Here is a 24430-nt window from a genome sequence, read left to right as displayed (position 1 = left end):
AATCATCCCAAATTGAGGAGGTGGACTTTGGGAGCAATGATATATATATTTTTTTCCCTTTTTCTCTTTTTGTGAGTGTGTATGTGTATGCTTCTGTGTGAGATTTTGTCTGTACAGCTTTGCTTTTACCATTTGTCCTAGGGTGCTATCTGTCCACTTTTTTTTATTACTTAAAAAATTATTTTTCTTAATAAATATATTTTATTTTTTTACTTTAATAACTTTATTTTATTTTATCTTCTTTCTTTCTTCCTCCCTTTCTTTCTTTCTTTCTTTCTTTCTATCTTTCTTTTTCTTTCTTTCTTTCTTTCTATCTTTCTTTTTCTTTCTTTCTTTCTTTCTTTCCTAACTTTTATTCTGAGCCGTGTGGAGGACAGGCTCTTGGTGCTCCACCCTGGCGACAGGGCTGTTCCACTGAGGTGGGAGAGCCAAGTTCAGGACACTGGTCCACAAGAGACCTCCCAGCTCCACATAATATCAAACGGCGAAAATCTCCCAGAGATTTCCATCAACACCAACACCTAGCTCCACTCAACGACCAACAAACTCCAGTGCTGGACACCCTATGCCAAACAGCTAGCAAGACAGGAACACAACCCCACCCATTAGCAGAGAGGCTACCTAAAATCATAATAAGGCCACAGACACCCCAAAACACACCACCAGACGTGGACCTGCCCACCAGAAAGACAAGATCCAGCCTCATCCAGCAGAACATAGGCACTAGTCCCCTCCACCAGGAAGCCTACACAACCCACTGAACCAACCTTAGCCACTGGGGACAGACACCAAAAACAATGGGAACTGCGAACCTGCATCCCGCAGAGAGGAGACCCCAAACACAGTAAGTTAAGCAAAATGAGAAGACAGAGAAACACACAGCAGATGAAGGAGCAAGGCAAAAACCCACCAGACCTAAAAAATGAAGAGGAAATAGTCTACCTGAAAAAGAATTCAGAATAATGATAGTAAAGATGATCCAAAATCTTGGAAATAGAATGGAGAAACTACAAGAAACGTTTAACAAGGACCTAGAAGAACTAAAGAGCAAACGAACAGTGATGAACAACACAATAAATGAAATTAAAAATTCTCTAGAAGGTATCAATAGCAGAATAAATGAGGCAAAAGAACGGATAAATGACCTGGAAGATAAAATAGTGGAAATAACAACTGCAGAGCAGAATAAAGAAAAAAGAATGAAAAGAATTAAGGACAGTCTCAGAGACCTCTGGGACAACATTAAATGCACCAACATTCAAATTATAGGGTTCCCAGAAAAAGAAGAGAAAAAGAAAGGGACTGAGTAAATATTTGAAAAGATTACAGTTGAAAACTTCCCTAATATGGGAAAGGAAATAGTTAATCAAGTCCAGGAATCACAGAGAGTCCCATACAGGATAAATCCATGGAGAAACACGCCAAGACACATATTAATCAAACTATCAAAAATTAAATACAAAGAACAAATATTAAAAGGAGCAAGGGAAAAACAACAAATAACATACAAGGGAATCCCAATAAGGTTAACAGCTGATCTTTCAGCAGAAACTCTGCAAGCCAGAAGGGAGTGGCAGGACATAATTAAAGTGATGAAAGGGAAGAACCAACAACCAAGATGACTCTACCCAGCAAGGATCTCATTCAGATTCGACGGAGAAATTAAAACCTTTACAGACAAGCAAAAGCTAAGAGAATTCAGCACCACCAAACCAGCTTTACAACAAATGCTAAAGGAACTTCTCTAGGTAGGAAACACAAGAGAAGGAAAAGACCTACAATAATAAACCCAAAACAATTAAGAAAATGATAATAGAAACATACATATCGATAATTACCTTAAATGTAAATGGATTAAATGCTCCAACCAAAAGACATAGAGTGGCTGAATGGATACAAAAACAAGACCTGTATATACGCTGTCTACGAGAGACCCACGTCAGACCTAGGGACACATACAGACTAAAAGTGAGGAGATGGAAAAAGATATTCCATGCAAATGGAAATCAAAAGAAAGCTAGAGTAGCAATTCTCATATCAGACAAAATAGTCTTTAAAGCAAAGGCTATTACAAGAGACAAAGAAGGACACTACATAATGATCAAGGGATCAATCCAAGAAGAAGATGTAACAATTGTAAATATTTATGCACCCAACATAGGAGCACCTCAATACATAAGGCAAATACTAACAGCCATAAAAGGGGAAATCCACAGTAACACAATCATAGTAGGGGACTTTAAAACCTCACTTTCACCAATGGACAGATCATCCAAAATGAAAATAAATATGGAAATACAAACTTTAAATGATACATTGGACAAGATGGACTTAATTGATATTTATAGGACATTCCATCCAAAAACAACAGAATACACATTCTTCTCAAGTGCTCATGGAACATTCTCCAGGATAGATCATATCTTGGGTCACAAATCAAGCCTTGGTAAATTTAAGAAAATTGAAATTGTATCAAGTATCTTTTCCGACCACAACGCTATGAGACCAGATATCAATTACAGGAAAAGATCTGTAAGGAATACAAACACATGGAGGCTAAACAACACACTACTTAATAGCCAAGAGATCACTGAAGAAATCAAAGAGGAAATCAAAAACTACCTAGAAACAAATGACAATGGAAACACGACGACCCAAAATCTATGGGATGCAGCAAAAGCAATTCTAAGAGGGAAGTTTATAGCAATAAAATCTTACCTTAAGAAACAAGAAGCATCTCAAATAAACAACCTAACCTTACACCTAAAGCAATTAGGGAAAGAAGAACAAAAAAACCCCAAAGTTAGCAGAAGGAAAGAAATCATAAAAATCAGATCAGAAAATGAAAAAGAAATGAAGGAAACGATGGCAAAGATCAGTCAAACTAAAAGCTGGTTCTTTGAGAAGATAAACAAAATGGATAAACCATTAGCCAGACTTATCAAGAAAAAAATGCAGAAAACTCAAATCAATAGAATTAGCAATGAAAAAGGAGAAGTAACAACTGACACTGCAGAAATACAAAGGATCATGAGAGATTAGTACAAGCAACTATATGCCAATAAAATGGACAACCTGGAAGAAATGGACAAATTATTAGAAACGCACAACCTTCCGAGACTGAGCCTGGAAGAAATAGAGAATATGAACAGACCAGTCACAAGCACTGAAATTGAAACTGTGATTAAAAATCTTCCAACAAACAAAATCCCAGGACCAGATGGCTTCACAGGCGAATTCTATCAAACATTTAGAAAAGAGCTAACACCTACCCTTCTCAAACTCTTCCAAAATGTAGCAGAGGGAGGAACACTCCCAAACTCATTCTACGAGGCCACCATCACTCTGATACCAAAACCAGACAAAGATGTCACAAAGAAAGAAAACTACAGGCCAATATCACTGATGAACATAGATGCAAAAATCCTCAACAAAATACTAGCAAACAGAATCCAACAGCACATGAAAAGGATCATACACTATGATCAAGTGGGGTTTATCCCAAGAATGCAAGGATTCTTTAATATACGTAAATCAATCAGTGTCATACACCATATTAACAAATTGAAGGAGAAAATATGATCATCGCAATAGATTCAGAGAAAGCTTTTGAAAAATTTCAACACCCGTTTATGATAAAAACCCTCCAGAAAGTAGGCATAGAGGGAACTTTCCTCAACATAATAAAGGCCATATATGACAAACCCACAGCCAACATCATTCTCAATGGTGAAAAACTGAAAACATTTCCACTAAGATCAGGAACAATACAAGGTTGCCCACTCTCACCACTATTATTCAATATAGTTTTGGAAATTTTAGCCACAGCAATCAGAGAAGAAAAAGAAATAAAAGGAATCCAAATCGGAAAAGAATAAGTAAAGCTGTCACTGTTTGCAGATGACATGATACTATACATAGAGAATCCTAAAGATGCTACCAGAAAACTACTAGAGCTAATCAATGAATTTGGTAAAGTAGCAGGATACAAAATTAATGCACAGAAATCTCTGGCATTCCTATACACTAATGATGAAAAATCTGAAAGTGAAATCAAGAAAACACTCCCATTTACCACTGCAACAAAAAGAATAAAATATCTAGGAATAAACCTACCTAAGGAAACAAAAGACCTGTATGCAGAAAATTATAAGACACTGATGAAAGAAATTAAAGATGATACAAATAGATGCAGAGATATACCATGTTCTTGGATTGGAAGAATCAACATTGTGAAAATGACTCTACTACCCAAAGCAATCTACAGATTCAATGCAAACCCTATCAAACTACCACTGGCATTTTTCACACAGCTAGAACAAAAAATTTCACAATTTGTATGGAAACACAAAAGACCCCAAATAGCCAAAGTAATCTTGTGAAAGGAAAACGGAGCTGGATGAATCAGATTCCCTGACTTCAGACAATACTACAAAGCTACAGTAATCAAGACAGTATGGTACTGGCACAGAAACAGAAATATAGATCAATGGAACAGGATAGAAAGCCCAGAGATAAACCCACACACATGTGGTCACCTTATCTTTGATAAAGGAGGCAGGAATGTACAGTGGAGAAAGGACAGCCTCTTCAGTAAGTGGTGCTGGGAAAACTGGACAGATAGATGTAAAAGTATGAGATTAGATCCCTCCCTCACACCATACACAAAAATAAGCTCAAAATGGATTAAAGACCTAAATGTAAGGCCAGAAACTATCAAACTCTTAGAGGAAAACATAGGCAGAACACTCTATGACATAAATCACAGCAAGATCCTTTTTGACCCACCTCCTAGAGAAATGCAAATAAACACAAAAATAAACAAATGGGACCTAATGAAACTTAAAAGCTTTTGCACAGCAAAGGAAACCATAAAAAGACGAAAAGACAACCCTCAGAATGGGAGAAAATATTTGCAAATGAAGCAAGTTACAAAGGATTAATCTCCAAAATTTACAAGCAGCTCATGCAGCTCAATATCAAAAAAACAAACAACCCAATTCAAAAATGGGCAGAAGACCTAAATAGACATTTCTCCGTAGAAGATATACAGATTGCCAACATGAAAGGATGCTCAACATCACTAATCATTAGAGAAGTGCAAATCAAAACTATAATGAGATATCATCTCACACTGGTCAGAATGGTCATCATAAAAAATCTACAAACAATAAATGCTGGAGAGGGTGTGGAGAAAAGGGAACCCTCTTGTACTGTTGATGGGAATGTAAATTGATACAGCCACTGTGGCTAACAGTATGGAGGTTCCTTAAAAAACTAAAAATAGAACTACCATACGTCCCAGCAATCCCACTACTGGGCATGTACCCTGAGAAAACCATAATTCAAAAACCGTTATGTACCAAAATGTTCTTTGCAGCTCTATTTACAATAGCCAGGACATGGAAGCAACCTAAGTTTCCATCAACAGATGAATGGATAAAGAAGATGTGGCACATATATACAATGGAATATTACTCAGCCATGAAAAGAAACGAACCTGAGTGATTTATAGTGAGGTGCATGGACACAGAGACTTTCATAGAGAGTGAAGTAAGTCAGAAAGAGAAAAACAAATAGCGTATGCTAACACATATATATGGAATCTAAAAGAAAAAAAAACTCATGAAGAACCTAGGGGCAAGATGGGAATATGATGCAGACCTACTAGAGAATGGACTTGAGGATACGGGGAAGGGGAAGGGGACGCTGGGAGAAAGTAAGAGAGTGGCATGGATATAGATACACTACCAAACATAAAATAGATGTTAGTGGGAAGCAGCTGCATATCACAGGGAGATCAGCTCGGTGCTTTGTGACCACCTAGAGGGGTAGGATAGGGAGGGTGGGAGGGAGGGAGATGAAGAGGGACGAGATATGGGGGCATATGTATATGTTTAACTGATTCACTTTGTTATAAAGCAGAAAGTAACATACCATTGTAAAGCAATTATACTCCAATAAACATGTTAAAGAATAAAAAAAAGAATCTTAGTTGTTAATTTTGTTACATGTGTTCTCGTTTTTTTAAATGTTATTTTCTTCTGAAGATTTCACTTGGAATTCCCAAAGAAATGAGTAAAGCAGCATTTACCCTACATCTAAGGATGGTTAATTTTAGTTTAAGATGGTACAATTGAAACTCATATTTATGTAAACTTCGACAGCTTAACTCTTCATTCTATTCCCTCTGGTTTGAAAGTTAACATCAAAATAGCAAACGTCCACTACGTGTAAGAGCATTGGCTTTGCAGTCAAAGCGCCTTAGGTTTGAAGCTACCTATCGCTGCCGTTTACTACTTCTGTATCCTGGGCAAGTTACTTAAATCCTCTTGGTTGTGTTTTTCTCAACTATGAAATAGGCATAAACATTTGCAGCTCCAAGGATGTTAGGAGAATTAAGTGAAAAAAAATATGCAAAGCCCCTACCATATAATGCACACTTAATAAATGGTAGGTATACCATTCTTGAAGCTGCTAAGGTTTTGCCACTCCACATGCCATTTTCTTATTGTTATTATTATTTCTTTTTATTAATACAAATATTATTTCTACTAATAGGGATATTAAAATTTCTGTTTTCTTTCATGCCATGGAGGCTTTGTATTTCTCCTGGAAACTTACATTGTGGGATTGAGAGTGGGTCTCTTAGAAATTCATGCTATGGGACTGAGTGCATTTAAAATTGCTCTTTTCAGAGAAAGACAAATATCACATGATATCACTTCTATGTGGAATCTAAAAAAATGATACAAATGAACTTTTTTTAGAAAACAGAAATAGACTCACAGACAGAGAAAACAAATTTATGGCTACCAAAGGGGAAAGAGGGGTAAGGGATAAATCAGGAGTTTGGGATTAACAGATATGCATTACTGTATATAAAATAGGTAACCAACAAGGACCTCCTGTATAGCACAGGGAGCTGTATTCAATGTCTTGTAATAACATATAATGGAAAAGAATCTGAGAAATATATATATATATATATATATATATATTTTAATTGCTCTTTTGGACATTCTACTGAATATCTGAGGTCAAATAATAAGCAAGTATTCAATTTTTTGATGCCTTTGTACCATGATATTCACTGTGCGGGACAAAGATATATAAGGCCAAGTATGTACAGCTAAAAATATATCCTCAAGAATGGTCTGCTGACCTCCTTAACTGGGCCTCACCTTCAGATTCATGGTCTATTTTCAGTCACCACAGTCCAGAGCCTGGTCTTCAGTTTTGCAGATCTAGAAACTTGATCTCAACAGTTCACCTAGAGGTCACCAACTCTGGGGCAGTGACTAACACCAAGTAAACTGACAAGAAAATCATTTACCAACTAGAATGTCACCTTAGGAGTACACAACAGCTATATCTCAGTCACAATAACAGACATCTGCCTTTTTGTTTAATCTAATTATGTATCAGAAAGTTGCCTGCAGAGCTTAAAATAAGAACAAAGAGAGGCACTATTTTTAATAAGATAGAGAAGCTAAGAGAATTGCTTATCCCTAGAGATATTGGTCATGACAATCAGCATTCACCCTGTACTTGAAGAAATTCCACCTGCTTGTGACAGCTTAGCAGCACATAAGTAGAAAATTTCACATCTGCTTATTTTCTTTTAAAATCAGTCACCACCATTATTACTTCTTGCAAATTTTGTTGTAGTAATGTCTCCCAATGGTGGTGTAGGAAGAGGGGTATGGTAAAGAACATTGCAGTGCTTGCTAAGTTGGAGATAATTAAAAGACATCTAGTTGGATAGGTAGAATATGTCATTACAAAGACCATTCTAGTGTTGTAGCAAGAGATAGAGGTTGTCCATGTGCAAATGATAGCTGTAACCAAGTAAGTAAGTGTAAGCACTCAGGGAGAATATGTTGGCACAGAAAAAAAAGGGCCAGCAGAGGCGGGTGGAGTTGAACCATAAGCAACATCAGCATTGGTGGGATAGACAGAGAAGAATACTGAGCAGGAAGAATTGGAGTCACAGAAGATCCCTGACAGCATCCTGAAGAAATCAGTCTCAGAAGAGGATTTCAGGGAGGAGGTAAATCTGTGTCCCTTGTTACAGCAAGGGCCATAAAGAAGTCTGCTGGATTTAGAAATTAGAAAGCATTGGTGTTTAATTGAGAGCATTTTCAAACCATAAAAATAGCAATGATTGCTGATCACCCAATAAGTGTTTTGGTGATGATATTGAGGAAAAGAGGTTAGTAGTTTGAGGAGAAGACAGGGATTAGAGATAGAAAAAGGTATAAAGAAAGAGATTGCTTTATAATGCCAGAGGAAACAAGGTCTTGGGGAAACTAGAGTAGATGGATGACATCAACAGGACAAAGGAGAAGAAGTGGCTGTGGTTACTGGAGTTGAATGGTAGTAAAGGCTGTCACAGTAGAGGAGAGCCATAATTGTGAGGCTAAGACACTTGGTGGGTCACTGAGTGACAGGAAGACTGTAGGAGTTGTGGAGGAAACTGATTGAAAAGTTGGTGCGCAAGAAGAGCACTAAGTGGGGAGAGGTAGCAAGAATTAGTTGGCATTACTCTCAAAAGAGAGAGTTACATAGTGGTGGAGGAATAATGTTAAGATGCAGTGGGGATCTGGGAGAATGCCTATCCCTTTTCTGGTGGGTTAGGGTAGTGAGATAAAAGAAATGGCTTCTGCTGGGAAAAAGAGCGAGCAAAATATTTTACTGGAAAGTTGTCAGCAGCTTTTGGTAAAAGAAGGTTGAGGGTATAGAAGTTTCCTTTGGAAAGAATTGTGTCTCCAGCATACCTAGCAAACAAAAAAAGAAAGAAAAAGGGTAGGAAGCGTGGTCAAGAGAGGGTAGAAATGGGAAGAAAGGGAAATGAACTGGATGGAGAAGAAAAATTCGGTGACAAGCAAACTTGTACCCAGGAGGTCATGTGAGATCATGAGGATAAAAGAGGCAAGCTGTAGAAAGATCCCAGGGTGGAAATAACTGATATCTCAATAGGAACTTTGGCAGTAAGTTTCCCCATAGCCTAGGCAGATTGTCTTTAGATAGATGGAATCAGGGAAGAAGGAAATAGATTGGCTTTAGACAGTGATGGAGAGCTTGTGTGGTGGTTTTAAAACATGGCTATAAATCCCTTGCCATTTCTTTCCATTAAAAATTGGGGTCTACAGGGATTCCCCTGGTGGCACAGTGGTTAAGAATCCGCCTGCCAATGCAGGGGACACGGGTTCGATCCCTGGTCTGGGAAGATCCCACGTGCCACGGAGCAACTAAGCCCATGCGCCACAACTACTGAAGCCCACATGCTCTAGGGCCTGCGTGTGCAACTACTGAGCCCGCGTGCTGCAATGACTGAAGCCCACGCGCCTAGAAGCACACGCACTGCAACGAAGAGTAGCCCCCACTCGCTGTAACTAGAGAAAGCCCACGCAGAGCAATGAAGACCCAATGCAGCCAAAAAAAAAGAACTGGGGTCTATGTTCCCTCCCCTTGAATCTGAGAGGGTCTGTAATTATTTTGACCAACAAAATATGGCGAAGTGATGCACTGTGACTTTTAAGACTAGGTCACAAAAAAACTACATAGCTTCTGCCTTGTTGGTTGGAACATTCTTTCTTGGAGCTCCGAATTACAGTATAAGAAGCTTGGGGACACATGCTGGAGAGACCATATGGACAGGTTACTTGGCAAGGCCCTGAAAAGAGAGGCAGAGGTGTGTGTTTGTGAGAGAGAGAGAGAGAGAGAGAGAGAGAAAGAGAGAGAAAATGAGAACCCAAGATCCTCTAGCATGCAAATCATACCAGCCCAGGCACCAGACACGTGCATGAAGAAGCCTCAGCTAAACGCTCAGCCATTCTAATCCCTCCAACTGGTTGGCTCTTCTTAGCTGAGGCCTCTGACATCACGGAACAAAGCTAATCCATCCTTACTGAGGTGTGTGTGACAACCTGACCCACAGAATCTATTAGGAAAATAAAATTGTGGTTATTTATGAGTTTGGGGGTAGTTTCTTACATAGCAATAGGTAACCTGAAAAGCCTAAGTTAGACTACAATTGGAGTGTGACTGCCAATGCAGTGTTATCTCTCATGGTGATTGCTTTTTCTGTCTTTACATAGGTGTGGCCAAGGTAGTGACAGAGGTTCGCGGTGGGATTGATTTAGGGATATATAGTGTATCCTCAACCAGGGATGATGTTCAGTTATATGCATCAAGAGAACTGGATGACTGGCCAGATGGCCATTCAGATTGGATGAAGTTAGTGCCTAATTGTGGCTAAATATTTCTATTATTACAACCCATGCCTCCAAAACAGTGCCAGGCATTTACAGGGCACTTAAATTGGCACCAAAAACATCTCACATGGAGAAGAGTTAAGAGGTAAAATGTATCAAGAAGCTGTGAGTATAAAAGGATTTCACAGGGCTTCCCTGGTGGCGCAGTGGTTGGGGGTCCGCCTGCCGATGCAGGGGACACGGGTTTGTGCCCCGGTCCGGGAGGATCCCACAGGCTGCGAAGCGGCTGCGCCCGTGGGCCATGGCCGCTGGGCCTGCGTGTCCTGAGCCTGGGCTCCGCGGCGGGAGAGGCCACAGCAGTGAGAGGCCCGCGTACCGGAAAAACAAACAAACAAACAAAAGGATTTCACAGAGAAGAGAATTTCAGTTAACTCGAGTAGACTGAGAAAGCATATTCATGAAGGCAATTGTTAAGTTGGCTTTAAAAGTAGAACAGAATTTAATATTCAGGAGGGGAAAGTATGCCAGGCTTGTTATTCATTTGGGTGTAATGGAAAAATGAGCAAAGGCAGCAGATTGGAAACAGGATGAACTTTGGTAGAAGAAAGGGAGAAAACAGATTCACTGTGGCTCAGTGGATCCGAGAAATTGAGGTTAAGTAGGCAGAATAAAACCACCCTGTGATGGAACAGGCAAAGAGGTTTGTATTCATTACAGAAGGCAACAGAAAGTCATGATAAGTTTTAAATCAAGAGAATGACGTCATAGGGAATTCAGCAAAGGGGAGCAGAGACATGGTTGCTCTAAGCAAGACATTCAAACAATGGTGGTATGGTAAATTAAGGAGGCAGAAGCATAAAAGATTTTGTAGGAAGAAATAAGGGTATATGAATAAAGTGGAGAAGAGAAAAAAGTCAAAAATGCCTGAGGTTCCATCTGGAGAATTAGGAATAATGGTAGTGATTCTGATGGAACTAGGATGTTGGAAAGGGAAGCAGGAGAGTACCAAAAAAAAAAAAAGCATGAAAATAGAGTGTAAGATGCGAAGGCCCCTGTGCAAGATATAGCACTCCATTTATTTTTCTATACTTCAACTTAATTTTTATGAGCCTCTCTTCTGCTAATCTGGCAGAAATTTAACTTCACTTTGTTCCGTTCCTCTGCCCTTCTCTTTGAAGCTGTGACTTAAATCCATAAGGAAATTTAGTTGTTGAAAGGGGGGCATCTGGTCCACACCATCATCTCTCAACACTGGCACTCACGAAGCAGCCTGTGTCCGCAGTGCACTGCTTAGTTAGCCCCCTGTTGCCATTCGCATGAGCCCTTCATTTATGGCTCTCTGAGCAGATACCGTGCCCTTCTTGGAATAGCATCTTATTGCTGGGGCCTGAGGTTTCATGGGGCATCCTGTGAGTTCTCCTAGGCCATCGCCTTAGATATACCACATAGCTATTTCTATTCAGGGGTTTTTCTGCCTCTCAGGAAAATGTAAAAAGAATTCATCTTGGTGATACAAATGAACTCATTTACAAAACAGAAATAGACTCACAGACATAGAAAACAAACTTATGGTTACCAAAGGGGAAGGGGGACAGAGAGGAATAAATTAGGAATTTGGGATTAAAGTATACACACTACTATATATAAAACATAAAGCCAGGGCTTCCCCGGTGGCGCGGTGGTTGGGAGTCCGACTGCCGATGCAGGGGACACGGGTTTGTGCCCCGGTCTGGGAGGATCCCACATGCCGCGGAGCGGCTGGGCCCGTGAGCCATGGCTGCTGAGCCTGCGCATCCGGAGCCTGTGCTGTGCAACGGGAGAGGCCACAGTAGGGAGAGGCCCGCGTACCGCAAAAAAAAAAAAAAATATATATATATGTATATATATATATATATATATATATATAGCCAACAAGGACCTACTGTAAAGCACAGTAATAACCCATGATGGAAGAGAATGTAAAACAAGAATAATATATATATATATATTCAGTTATACATATATATGTATAACTGAATCACTTTGCTGTCCGCCTGAAATGAAAACAAAATTGTAAATCAACCGTATTTCAATATAAAAAATATATATATTTTTTTCCTCCTTTTCAGTTTTCTAAATTGTTTGATGATTGAAGCAATATTATAATACTATTTGATTTGGTTCTAAACATATGTAGAGAAAATATTTAAGATAATTATAAATGAGGTAGGGTAAAGAGACATAAAGGAGAGTTAAGGTTTCTACCCTTAAGCTGAACTGGTAAAATAATGTCAACAGTAAATAGGAAAAGTTATGTCCATATAAAGTAATAGCTAGAGCTACAAATAAAAAGTTATACAAAGCAGTGCACTCAAAAACAATGTAGATAAAACAAAAATGGAATTCTAAAAACACATTCAAGTAACCCATGGAAAGGCAGAAAAAAGAAAACAGAAACAAAAAAAAACATGGAGAATAAACAGAAAACCAATGATTTAAATACTAACATATCAATAAATGTAAATGGGTCTAAATATACCAAGTAAAATGCACAGATTGGCAGACTGGATTTAAAAACATGACCCAACTTTATTCTTTCCATAAGAAACTCACTTCAAATATAACAATATAGCAGATTGAAAGTAAAAGAATGTAGATATGTCATATAAACGCTAATTAAAGAAACATAGGAGTAGCTATAGTAATTGCAGCTAAATTACACTTTAGAGCAAAGAAAATTATCAGAGATAGCAAGGGGTGTTTTGTAATGATAAAAGGGTCAGTCCACCAAGAAGACATAGCAATCTTAAATGTGTGTGTGTGTGTGTGTGTGTGTGTGTGTGTGTGTGTGTATTGCAAAATGTGTGAGGCAAAAACTGATAGAACTGAAAGGAGAAATAGACAAATCAAAAAATATGGTTGGAGACTTCAACATTCCTCTTCAACAACTGATAAAATACTAGACCAAATATCAGCAAGGATATAGAACTTAACAACACTATCAACAAGAAGATCCAATTGACATTTATAGAAAACTCCACCCAACAATAGCAGAACATACACTCTTTGCAAGCACGCACATCCTGAGCTATAGAACAAATCTCAAAAAATTTAAAGGAATTGACATTATATAAAATGTGTTCTCTGACCACAGTGGACACAAACTAGAAATAAATTAGAGAAAGATAACAAATCCAAGCACTTAGAAACTAAAAAATACACTTATAAATAACCCATAAATAACCTATGGGTCATGAAGAAGTCTCAAGGGAAATAAAGAAAAATAGATTGAACTGAATTAAAATGAAAATGTAAAATATCAAAATTTGCAGAACACAAGAGCATATTTTCTTTAAAATTATAGCTAACATCATATTCAGTGGCGAAAGACTACTGAAAGACTACTTGCCCTCCCTAAGATGGGGAACAAGGCAAAACTGGCGCTAAACCAGTAGTAAGAGGGGAATTTATAGCATTAAATTTATAGTATTAATTAGAAAAGGGGAAAACCCTCAAATCAATAATCTAAGCTCCCATCTCAAGAATCTAGAATAAGAAGAGCCAAAAAGAAAAGGAAAAACAAATTGACATTACATAAAATTCCTCCAAAAATACTAATTTATCCAACTCACCCTATTTGAGTAGTCCTGAGACTATGAATGAAAGTGAATTTGTAACTTAAACCCTGCCCCCCCCCCAAAAAAAAAACCCTCCAGGCTTGGTAGGTTTCATTGGAGAATTGAACCAATGTTTAAAAAAAATTTACACCAATTCTACCCAATTTCTTCCAGAAAACAAAAGAGGGAACACTTACCAATTTATTATATGAAACTAGTATTACCCTGATACCAAAACGAGACAAAGAGCACCAAAAAATAAAAAATAAACTATAGACTAATATCCCTGATGAATATAGTCACAAAAATTCTTAACAAGATATTAGTAAATAGAATACAAGAATATATAAAAAGATTTTCATGACCAAGTGGGACCTGTGATGCAAGGCTGGTTTAATATTTAAAAATCCATCTATATAATCATTAGATTAACAGACTAAAGATCACATGATCATATCATTGATGAAAAAGTATTTGATAAAATATAACATTTATTCATGGTAAAAATTCTCAGTGAAACAGGAAAAGAGAGGAATTTCCTCAACTTGATAAAGAGCATCCTTTAAAAACAAAACAAACAAGCAAACAAAAACCACAGCTAACATTATACTTAATGGTGAAAGACTGAATGATTTTCCCCCAGGATTGAGAACAAGGCAAACAGTTCTGCTTTTACCCCTCTTAGTCAACATAGGACTTGAAGTTCTAGTCAGTGTAATAAGGTGAGAAAAGCAAATAAAAGATATACAGATTGGAAAGGAAGTAACAAAACTGCCTCACTATTTGCAGATGATATGACTGCCCTGTAGAAAAACCCCAGAAATCTCCAAAATAAAAGTCCTGAATCTATTAAGTGAGTTCAGCAAAGTCACAGGACATAAAAAACACACAAATATCAATTGTATTTCTATATATTAACAATGAACACATGAATGTTGAAATTAAAAATACAATACCATTTATAATAGCTCAAAAATGAAATGAAATCTATCAAAACACATACAGGACTTGAATACTTAAAACTATACAATGTTGGTGAAAGAAATCAATAAGCTAAATAAATGAAGAGACATAACATGTTAATGGATTAGAAGACTCAATATAATAAAGATATCAGTACTCCCCAAACTGATATATAGGTTTAACATAATTTTTATTGAGATTCCAGCAAGACTTTCTGTAGATATAGACAAGATTATCTGAAAAATTTATATAGAAAGGCAAAGGAACTAGAATAGCTAAGACATTTATGAGAAGGAAGAATAAGGTGGGAGAAATCAAAACTACCTGATTTCAAAACATATATAGTTATAATAATCTGTTTGCTACTGGCATAGGAATAAACACATAGATTAACACAATAGAATAGAGAACGATGACACAGATCCAGAGAAAAATATCCAGTTGCTTTCTGGCCAAGGTACCAAAACAATTAAATGGATAAAGATAATATTTTCAACAAATGGTGCTAAAACAGTTGGACATCCATGACCAAGATGAAAGAAAGAAAGAACTAAAGAAAGAAAGAAAGAAAGGGGGAGAGAGAAAAGAAAGAGGGAGGGATAAAGGAAGGAAAGAAGGAAGGAAGGAACAAAGGAACGAATGAAGGAAAGAATGAAAGGAGAAGCCATCACTGTAAACCTCATTCCTTATAGAAAAATTCACTCAAAATGGAGCAAGAGCTTAAATGTAAAACATATAACTATGAAACTTAGAAAAATCACAGGAGAAAATCTTAAAGATCTAGGACTAGGAAAAGAGTTCTAGATGACATCAAAAGCATGATCCATAAAGGAAAAATTGATAAATTGGATTTCACCAATCTTAAAATGTTTGCTCTGTAAAAGATCCTGTTAAGAAGATGACAGACGTGCTTGGGAGAAAATGTTTGCAAACCTCATATCTGACAAAGAACAAGGAATGGAATATATAAAGAACTCTCAAAACTCAATAGTAAAAACACAAATAATCCAAGCAGAAAGTGGGCAAAAATATAAGGATGTAGAAATGGCAAATCAGCACAAAATGTACATTCAACATCATTAGCCAGTAGGGAAGTGCAGATTAAAACCAGAATGAGATAACAGTACATACCTATCAAAATGGCTAAAATAAAAAATAGTGACAACACCAAATACTAGTAAGGATATGGTGAAACTGGATCACTTATACATTGATGGTGGCAATGTAAAATGATACAACCACTCTGAAAAACAGTTTGGAAATTTCTTTAAAAAACTGAACAGGCAACTACCATATGACCCAGAAATTGTCCACTGGACATTTTTTCCAGAAAAATGAAAACCCACAGCCACAGCAAAACCTGTACAAAAATGTTATACACATTTTATTCATAATAGACAAAAACTGAAAACAACCCAGGTATCTTTCAGTGGGTGATTAGTTAAACAAATTGTGGTACAAACTATGTCATGGAATACTACTCAGCAAGAAAAAGGGGAGAAAAACTATTTATACAGCCAATGTTCTGGATGAATCTCCATAGAAATAGACTGAGTAAAACAAACAAACAAACAAATCCTCAAAAGGTCAGATGCTGTATTAGTCCATTTATCTAATTCCTGAGATAAGAAAATCAGATGTGTAGTTGCCAGGGGTTAAAGAGGGAAGTTGGGAAATGAATACAACTATACAATGGTAACGTGAGGGAGTCTTGCGGCGACAGAAATGTTACCCTTAGGGGAAACTGGGTAGAAGGTACGTGGGCTCTCTCTGTATTATTTCTTAATAACTGCATGTGAATCTACAGTTACCTTAAAATAAAAGTTAAATTAAATAAAAAGAGAGAGAATGAGAATCGTCAAACCCGGAAACAGCTCAAATATCCATCAACAGATGAATGACAAAACAAATTGTGACAGAGCCTATTTGGCAACAAAAGGGAGCAATCCACGAATACAGCATTGATGAATCTCAAAAATGCTATGCTGAGAAAAAGAAGCCAGACGCAAGATTACAATCTAGAACAGACCAGTAATTGCCTACGGCCAGAACTGTGCGGGTGTAAGGGAACCGCGGCAAAGCTGTGTAAGGGAATTCTGGGGCTAAAGATTGTGCCGTTTTATATCGTGATTGCCGTGATTGTTACAGGTAGCCACCTTTGTCGGTACAAAGTTCACTTTAAAGAAAGAGAAAGAATGTGTGCAATTGAGAAATTAGAGATGATACTGTGGGGTTTATTTGTTTGTTTGTTTGGTCAGAAGCTATAGCAAAAGAGAAGCATACCCGGGAATCTCTTTTCAGAGCAGCAAGACTCAGAGTAGGAAAAAGATTTTAAAACAGTTACTCAAAGCTAGATAGATTTGTATGTGATGAGAACATCATGAGAAAAGCATGAGAAGGGAACCATCGCTAAGGAGATGTGTGCAAATGAGGAGATGGCAAGGAAGATGCTAGCAAATACATTTCAAGAGCTGGTGAAGACAGGCCTGTCTTCTTCTAACAGATTGGCCTATTAACCTTAGGGCGGAGGGTAGGCTAGGAGGCTGAGGGCTAAAAGAGTTGTCCGTGAGTGAGGAAGATGTGGGCAGGGCAGGTCATGCAGAATGCCTAGCGAGGTTGATTGTCACAACTGCAGGCAAATTACCTATGGGATGGCTAGGTTTTAACTCATGGTACCTGTGAGGACAGCCAGCCAGGGGTGGACTGGAATGGTGAAGTCAAGCATGCAACGGGAGTGATAGATGAAGAGGAAACCTAGCCAGGGAGGGACCTAGCCAGGAGTGTGGGTAAGGTCCGAACCAAGACATGACACAAGAGGAGAAACCAGCTCGTGAGACACCAACTGACTAGATCAGGAGAGAGTTAGGGAAGGTCGGGAAGAAGAGGGTGTTGTAACAAAATCCACGCTGCCATGCTGCCATATTCTGTCACACAGCTCTGTGGGGACACTTGTGCCAAGACTGAAGCTGTCCCTTCCGAGAGTCTAACATTGACCTCTCCCCAATTTACCAGTCAGTTTTGCATCAGGCAGATAGTCTGTCCACTTTGCTAGACTGATTTGTGAGGCAACACCTGTCAGTTCATACCTGGGTTTCCAGACCCTGAAATGTCATTACAAGACAGGACTCTGCTCATCAAACACTTGGAAGATGCAAAGAAAGGCTAGACTTCACATGTCCTTCTCTTTCCCGACTTTCCCTGGTCTCCCTTGGCCAGGCTAAGAGGAAGAGGAGTTACAATTCAGAAACTCAGATATAGAGGAACCCAGACACCAGTACAAGACGGAAACTATGCTTTTTGAGTGAGGTGAGAATGAAGAAAATCACAGCATAAGGTCAGTGCAAGTCTTGTAGTATGAATGCTTAACAAATTGGAAGCTAATATTCTATGGTGTTTAATAGTGAGACTCAATGGGGTTCAGATCCTAGCACAGACAATTATTAAGCATGAGAAACTGGGCAAGATACTTAACCTTTCTGAGCCTCAGTTTTCTCATCCAAAAATAGAGTGAGTGATACCCATCTCATTGGGTTCTTGTGAGGTATGAATGAGATCATTTATTTGAAACTCTGTACAACTGCCTGGCACTTAGTAAGTGCTCAATGAATAGTAATGCTGGAGAGTGAGGCTGGGAACCTAGGAAGTGGAATTGGGCAGAGGCTGCCTGAGATGGTCAATGGAATCAGCTGTAGGGAGAGGGAAACTTGAGAGGCTTGGAGTCAAACTAAAAGGACTCAGGAGACCAGGATAGACTATCCAGGGAAGCAAAGAAGGGAAGGAGGAAATAACGGCATCTAAGAAACCCATAAAGAAGTAGTTACAAGCAGGGGTAAATGAGGAAAGAGAATGAGTTTCGAGGGAGACAAGAGATGGACTGAACAATAAGGAGAGGATTAGAGAGGAGAGGAAGTAAGCCAGAGGGCAGAGGGTCAAGAATGAAATATTAAGAAACATTGAGTTCTCAGGGATGGGTCAACAGAACCAGTGGCCCTGAAAGGTCAAGTAGCACAGTGTATTGATTCTGAAGTGTGATGTTGTTGAGTATGTCTTTGTTTATACTGCTGTTGTTCAAATCTCAAATTCTAAAAGAACAGGCAGACCCTGGTTGCCAGGATATATTATTCCTGCTGCTTCAAAATCCAATTCTGGCAAGCGCAGCCATTCCCCATGGTATTCCTGTTAGCGTTCATACAGTACTCATTAGGACTTGAAATCTTTTCAGCCTTGTCAAATTCCATTATATGGCACAGCAAGTCTTAACTTGTAGATTGCCGTGTTCCTTTTCACATCTCCTCAGTTTTAAAATCAACTACTGAAAGTAGTATTAATCTTATATTGAAGTTTTTCTCCATAATAAGAAAATATTCACTTTATTAGGCGTTTAGCAATTTAAAAAGGAAACTCTCCTTGTGAATTTCAAAAAAAAAAATTGAAATGACAACAGTGGATTTTTTAAGCTCATTTTAATGTAAATTTGTAAAGTATTTCAAGTAGTTCCTTGTCTTCTATATATTTAATTCACATCAGAAGTGTTCATGAATCTCTTTTGATCCGCCAAAAGAGCAAGTAAATAAAAATAATGATAATATTTAATACCACAAATATCTAGAAGTTTCAAAATTTCTTTAAAAAAAATTTGGAGTGAAACTAGAGTTGATCCTAATTATATGCAAGTGATAATACTATGAAACTGCCTAATTACACCACTTGAACAATTTCCCATAGTGCATTTAGCTCCATATTGCTACTATTATTTTTTCCAATATTACTTAAAATTAAGTCTGCCTTTGTCATGAAAAGTACCCTCAAGTAATTTTCTCTTTCAACTGTTTGTTTTAGGAATATTAGACAAGAATTCTTAAAATACTATATTGCTCGCTAACAGCAGCATATGTTCTTCAGTACAAAACTGAAGAAACTTCACAGTTTCCAAATCTATAACAAATAAAAGCTTAAATTAAACTTTTTTTGCAATATATTTGATACCATTTAGAAAAATCGTTCAAATTCTTTGAACACTAATGTATCTCAGAGATCTCTTTGACCTTTTGGATAAAAAAACTGTATTTTTCTTAAAAATTAAGTTATACTTGACATCTATTTGCCTAAAGGTTTGTACATTTTTATTAATGATATCTAGAACTGTCTTTGATTTTTCACTACGACTCTTCCTTTAAAATACTGCAAAAAGATGAGAAATTTAAACTACATTTTAAAGTATGAAAATTTTGGCTTTTAAAGCCCAAATAGGGAATATTTCAAATTCAACAAAATATATTGAGTGCACACTAGTTGAGACATGATGAGACCAGAACTTTTGAGTGGGTGCCCTTGTGAATGACCAGAAAATATTAATAGGAGGCATGAGCAATAGGACTCATTGAAGATGGAGGGCATGAGGGAGACCTCATATGACTCCCAAATTTCTAGCTTGAGCAATGAATGGTGCAAATGGTGGAGCTATTCACCAAGCCTGAGAAAGGGGATGGGGAATTCATTGACTTCCTCTTTTGATTAATTGGGTCCAAAAGTGGAGCTCTAATAAATATAATTTTGTGTTTTCCAGCCTACTCATTTGTTTTTATTTAAAAGTGTCTTGTTATAAATAGAGCAAGATTTAAATATTCTGAAGAAATACTGGTGAGAGGGCAGTTGAAATTGTCATATGATTGCTAAATATGATTGCTAGAGTCATCTGGTTCAGAATTGGGCCAAGTATCCAATTTTTTCAAGGAAAGAAACAATTTTTTCTGCATTCAATAGGTAGATTTTGAGTGCCTACTGTGTATCAGGCACCACTGAGAGCTGGGGATATAGTAGGGAAAAAAACAGGCACAATTCCTGCTCCCATTGTGTTTACAGTCTACTGCAAAAATAGAAATGATGAGTAGACACCAATGAAGATAAATTCATCTCAGAAAGTTACACATGCTATGAAGAAAATAAAAACAGTATAGAACACAGTAAGGAAAGAGTGACAAGAGTGGGGAAGAAGAACGTGAGATTATGCCTCTCGGAAGGGCTGGCATTTGACCTGAGCCTTGAAAGATGTGGAGACAGCTCTGCAGAGAAACAGGAGAAGACCTTTTAGACAGCAGATTCCAGAATTCCTATAAAGAGGCAGCAATCTGATTGGAAGAAGTTTGAGGGGACTTTTTTGGAAGTGACATTTGAAGAGAAAACACACTGTTTTACTGTTTAGTTATAGTGCATACTTATTTGAGATGGAAGGAGCTGATACAAAAAACTCTCTTCACACCTCCCAAGTGGTACTTTGGGTTACCAGCAGTTCCAAGCAGAGAGAAGAGTGAAAGAACAGGCACAAAAGCAGAAACTAGCTTGGCTCTCCTAGGGGCTGGAACAGGTAAGGAAACAGAGGAGTGAGTAGTAAGAGACGAGCTCAGGGAGCAGTGGGCTGGGAGGGCCACCTAATGCCTGGCCTGGTAGACCCTGGTAAGAGGGTTAGAGGGTCTAAGCAGGGAAGTGATGGGGGTGTAATTTCTGTTTTCTTATATTAAATCCTCAAGTCATCATCTTGTGCAGTTACTGGTTTTAGTATATACTGATAGTAAAACAGTACGTTTAGAAAGAAGCAGCACAAAATATTTGTTGTTATCCTTTCAATATTTTTATGTAAAATACTCGCCTTCTTCAGGCTGTATCTAAGAGACGCCATATTACTGCTTATCACTAACACCTTCCAAATGTGTGTAAAGCGCTAGTCTTCAGGAGGAGAAATATAGCATTGTCTCAAAACGGCATTTGCTGACACTGAAAGGTATACCTAACTCATGTTCTAGAGACGTGTTCTATTTGTCGCCAATGAAATAACAATACACTTAAGATTTGTTGAACTCCTTGTTAAAGATAACCGGTATACTTAAAGCAAGTTGAAAAAACAGACAAACTCTGCGATTGGGGAAGCTATGTATTTGCCTCAAGACATCGGTAATGCTCTTCCATTAACGGTACCAAATATCTGATGATGTCGAAGCATTTTCCTTGGGGCAGAGTAGGACTATTCCACTTTAAAATTGTTCCTTGACTTTTTTACGAATATGGGGAAATCTCTCACCTGCTCTAGCAATTTCTGATCATATGTGCAAGTAGAGGGATGAATTGCCTAAGAACAACATGATGGTTTTCTTAAACGATATTGGGAAAATACAGGAGACAACTGTTTTTTTCTTTTAAGTTACAGAATCTATAACAATGAAAATGGGATCATTAAAAGCAAGAGATTTTTTTTTTCTCTCTTGAAAACCCAAACACATGGACTTTTAGGGTGGAAAAATGTTTTTAAAGTATGGTTGATGCCAGGTACTTGAGTTAATTAATTGATGGATTGGACCATTGATTCATTGATTCATTCTACAAACAGTTACACACCTACTGTATTTTGGATGATATCCAGGAAAAATTCATTAAATATAGCATCTGTATAATCAAGTTGTTCACAGCCTAGCTGATGAAGCAAAGCAGAAACATATAAAATGTTTACATGCAGGAGAATTCATATGAAACAGCAGTAGAAGAGATATCACAAGGTAGTACAGGTTTTGAATACCAGATAGCACTACAGATCATTTAGGCCTTGGGAGCCTTTAGAAAGCTGAGTTCACTCAGCTGGGCTCCCTCCTGTCTGGACATTTTCTCCAAGTGTGTAGACAGATTTTTTTCAACAGTATACACCTCACTGAGGTCAGATCGGGGTTAAAGTTTATATTTGAACAGCAGAAAATGTACAGGTCCCAAGTCAGTTTCACAATAACAGCTCTATATCCTTAAAAGGGAATGTTTTTTCACCCATAATCAAAAAGATCTTTCATATATTCCATGCTCTATTATTTTCTTTAGTGAACAGACACTTTAAATTGCATACTTGTAAAGCTTCTGAAAGAAGCCTTTCAGAAATCCATCATTAGTCTTCTCTCCTTCAAAGGACTAGCTCCTCCCTCAATGTGCTTTAATGCAGACTCAGGAGGCAGCCATGGACAAGCACAGAGATTTATTTAAAAGAAATTTAAAATAAATATCTGACCACTATGCTCAAATAGAGATTTGAATTGCCTGAGGGTGACTTGATGTTTTCCTTATATGAAATTGAGAAAGCATCAGAGGAAAAAAAAATTTTTTTTAAGTTGCAGAATTTTGAAGCTACACTACTTATTATAAAATTGTAACTCTGGCTCATTTTCCCTCTCCTTCCCTCCACTCCTTTCACCCTTTCCTTCCTAAAGCCATTAGGTGGAACAGAGGCATCCATGCCAGTCTGAAGGAGTTGCAGTGGTCCAGACCGGGGTGCCAGAGCCCCAGCGGATTGAGAGGGCGTCTGTGCAGAAGGGCAGCTGGGCGCGGTCTGTAAAAGCTTAAGGAGAGTGACGAGGGTGTCCATAGGAGTGGTTGTCCCTGCATGGCCCAATCAGGATAAATACAGATACCAAAATAAATAAAAATGGCGAAGAACAACTATAACCCACTGAATAATACAGAAAACCATGAGTCCATGCAGATACAAATAAATAAATGAACAAGCTGAAAGTTCGATGAGGAATAAGATAGTAATAACCCAGTTTCAAAGCACCAGTCCACACAACACTTACTGATTACTAAAATGAAAACTAACTTAATAGTGGAGAAGCTTTGCAGACTCCACCTTAATTTAGTGAACTTCTTTGGTAATGGAACTAATCAAAATTGTGTGCCAACTGCAACAAGAAGAACACAGCATTCCTCCTGTGATATTCCTGCCGAAGATGTACAATCTGAATCTAAACACGAGGAAATATCAGACAAACCCAAACATTCTGCAAAACATGAGAACATTCTACAAAATAGCTGGCCTTTAAATTTCAAGTGTCAAGATCGGGATGGTCAAAGAAAGATAGGTGATTGTTCCAGGAAAAGGAGAGTAAAAGGACCTGACAACGGAATGTACCCTGTAATTCTAAGCCAGATCCTTTTACTATAAAGGTCATTATCGGGACAACTGGTGAAAGTTAAACGGGGTCTGAGGATGAAATGTTAGTAATATTTTTGTGCTAACTTCTTGATTTCACTGGTTGTATTACAGTTGTATAGGATAAGGTCCTTGTTTGTAAGAAATATATCAATACATTCATAGTATTCTGGGGTAATTGGATATCAGGTTGGCAACTTGTCCTAAATGGTTCAGGAAAATAAAAAGTTTCCTGTACTGTTACCTCCAACTTTCCTGTCAGTTTGTGATTGTTTTAAAATCATAATTTTGAATTTGCTTTTACAACCAATGGCAATCCTTCAGTATTGAACACGTACACCGTTGGTGTACATATCACATTGTTTAAATAGGTAATCCAAGGGGCACTGTAAAGCATTTTATCTGACCGCCTGACAATGATGACAGCTCAGACTGTCACTGGGGTTTTATTAGTATTCATATAGTCATGTAGCATATTCTTTCTCCATTTTAAAAAAGGGGAAAACATCTTGGTGATCAAGTGCATTGTTAAATAGAAAATGGGATGATTTATTTTAGTATTATAAGTTTATTTTCAGTATTGTAGTTGAAAGCATGTGATTTTCTTTCAGATTCAGTCTTACGTTCAAAGAAGGTCATTTTTACTCATTAAAGAAACCAGAGCCAGATAAGACATATATTGCAACCTTGGC

This window comes from Lagenorhynchus albirostris, chromosome 5 (genome assembly GCF_949774975.1).
Source record: "Lagenorhynchus albirostris chromosome 5, mLagAlb1.1, whole genome shotgun sequence".
Taxonomy (NCBI): Eukaryota; Metazoa; Chordata; class Mammalia; order Artiodactyla; family Delphinidae; genus Lagenorhynchus; species Lagenorhynchus albirostris.
Note: the sequence above shows the minus strand (reverse complement) of the source record.